Source organism: Hipposideros armiger, unplaced genomic scaffold (genome assembly GCF_001890085.2).
Source record: "Hipposideros armiger isolate ML-2016 unplaced genomic scaffold, ASM189008v1 scaffold_490, whole genome shotgun sequence".
Lineage (NCBI taxonomy): Eukaryota > Metazoa > Chordata > Mammalia > Chiroptera > Hipposideridae > Hipposideros > Hipposideros armiger.
This window is the reverse complement of record NW_017731840.1, coordinates 492,992-495,922: the sequence shown is the minus strand read 5'-3', so window position 1 is coordinate 495,922 and position 2,931 is coordinate 492,992. Positions and strand designations below refer to the sequence as shown.

General features: G+C 43.1%; 1 pseudogene; it reads left to right on the top strand.

Annotated features, from left to right (window-relative positions):
* Positions 1 to 380: 380 nt before the first annotated feature.
* On the top strand, positions 381 to 1,830 carry LOC109395867 (hemogen pseudogene; annotated as a pseudogene).
* The last annotated feature ends 1,101 nt before the right edge of the window (positions 1,831 to 2,931 follow it).

The following is a 2,931-nucleotide window of genomic DNA, read 5'->3' as shown; positions in this document are numbered from 1 at the left end:
CCTGATGGAAGGACACAAAAATATGTTTCAGTTAGAATCTTGAGGATAAAATGATGGTGCTCATTACATGCAAGTCATCGGAGGGAGAGGGCGCCCGAAGGTGGGTTCTGCTTACAGCTGCCGGGGTCCAGTTTCTCAGCTCCAGAGAAGGAACTGAAGCTCAGTAACCCTAAACTGCATGGCCAACAAGAGGTGGATCTAGGGTTTAAACCCAGATAGGTCTGACTCCAAAGCTTGCCATCTTTACTGCTACACAGTCAGTCTGACTGCAATGAAGTCGGTAGCATGGGGACCTGATTTGGAACATTTGCGGAAGACCTTTAATATCCAACAACACGCAGTGGTGCCTGCCATCTTGCAGAATGGCTATCATCATCATCATCATCATCATCATCATCATCATCATAGGCTTTGTGATGGAGGCACTCACTGTCTGGATGGAAAGACACTAGGGAAGAACACTGAACAGCCAGGAGGTGTGAATAAAGGCGGTGTGAGGAAGTCAGACTAAATAGCAGGAAGGTATTGCAGCAAGATGGATTTGGGAAAGGACCAATCTCGTTTGATGCTCCATCAGACACTTGATCCTCACCAAGAAAAGAACCATGTTCCAGAAGTCATTGGAACTTGGAATTTGCGAAACAGAAAGCAACTCAGAAAAAGAAAAGCTGAAGCACAAGAAAAGCAAACTTCACAATGGCAATTTGGAGAGAAAAACAAAAGTGGCAAAGAACAGCAAAAGGAAACCAAAGAGGCAGAAAGAGACAACAAAATACAGAACAGAAGGCGGAGCCTCAGTCACGAGTAGAACAAGAAATGTTGGAGGAAGCATTGGCACCTACAGAGAAAGACACTGAATTACCTAGGAATGTAACTGAAGCTTTCCTTCCGATAGTCTCTCCCCAAAGATCTGTACCTGAGGAAAATTTCCTTGCAGTAGGTCAAGAAAGCATTATACATCGGGGAAAATCTCCTGAGTGCCAAGAAATAATACAAAGCCACCCTTCTGAGACAGGCCAAGATATGGTTGAACCTGAAGGTCTCTCTCCTAACATGTGCCAAGAAACAGCTGTAGCCAAAGCCCTACCTCCTCAAACATCTGAAGACACAGCTGACCTGGAAGGATGTTCTCTTGACGCATACCCAGAGCCAGATGTGCCTAAAGGCTATGCCCTTGAGATATACCAAAAAAGAGCTGAGCCTAAGGAATACAATGCTGAATGAGGTCAAGGAATAGCTGAGACTGAGAGCATCCTTCCTAAAACACAAGAAATAGCTGGGCCCAAAAACCATTCTACAAAACCATACCAAGAAATAGTTGAACCTGAACACCTTTCTCAAAAAGCATGTAACAAAATTGCTGTGCCTATAGCTCTCTCTCATAAAATCATCCAAGAAACATCTGTTCCTGAAGAATATCCACCTGAACTATACCAAGGCACTCCTGGGTCTGAAGAATATTCACCTGAAATATACCAAGAAACACCTGAGCCCAAAGACTGTGTACCTGAAATATACTAAGAAACACCTGAGTCCAAAGACTATGCACCTGAAATATACCAAGAAATATCTGAGCCTGAGGACCTCTCTACTAAGACATATAAAAATAAGGATGTGCCTAAAGAATGCTTTCCAGAACCATACCAAGAAACAGGTAGACCCCAAGGCCAGGATTCTGAAGCACACCAGGAAGATGCTAAGGATGTTTATACTTTTCCTCGAGAAGTGAAAGAGAAACCCAAAGCACAAGAACCAGAGATGCCGGCAATTCTAAATGTTCTTCAAGAGAGTCACCCAGAAAATGACGTCTATAGTTATGTTTTGTTTTAACAATGCTCAACCATCAAAGTTGTCCAACAAAATACACATCTTAATATAAAAAAATGATGGTGCTAAATACTATTTGAGATTAGAGTTTTATCTATATTCTTAAGCATCATCAGAGACACATAATTTAAAAAGAACATTGTTCTCCAAAGACCCCCTCCACACACATTGCTTGAGTTGAGACATGTGATAATTCTACACAAAAGAGGAACCATGGCATTAGCTGAGAGGGGCCTTGGCACATCCCAATTGACACTGCTTCATGGAAGGAGAAGGATGTTTAGACCAGGGGTTACACACATTTATTCTGGGGCCAGCCCACCCATGTTTGAATCATGGCTCTGCCACTTACTTGCTGTGTGACCTTACCAGCAAGTAACTTGCCCCTGTGTCTGTTAGTCCCCTTATCTAGAAGATGGTGACTATAATAACTCATAGGGTTGTTGTGGTAGTTTAAAAAGCCATAGGTTAAGGTACATAGAACCTCAAAACAGTGCCTGGCACATAGTAAGTGCTATAGATTTTAATTGCTTATTTTCTTATTCCAACCTGTCTCTGCTTCAGGAAGAAGAGGGTGTTTGGTTCTGCGGGGTTTTGCTTCCCTGTCAGAACCCATCTACTGTTTTCTCAAATGTGATTGTGCTTGTGTCCATTGCAGGGTCTGGGCAAGAAGCATTGTTTGGAAGAAAGCTTTGCCCTGCCTTTCCTGCTCCCTGTGCTACCACTTCTGAATGCTCAGTGGGCAGAGGGGGCAGCAGCTCACAGCATACCCCATAACAAGGTTCTATCCAGTCATCTTATAGCTTGTCCACAGGTTTGACTATGGGGGTACCAGATGTTGGATTCTCACAGAGTGAAACCTGAGGTGCTTCAGATCATGCCCAACAGCTGACTTTGGACCAGATGTGGGAGAAATCAAATCCCCCGCTACTCTCACTACACATTTCACATGATCAGAAAACAGTCAACAATTTTAAACACCCAAAAGGCCTGATAATTTTTGGCAATAGGCTAGGAAGAAAAAAGACTGAGATCCATCCAGAGACATTTGGCTTGAACAAATAGCTCAGCGTGTTTTTCAAAACATCTCATTCTTAACAAAGA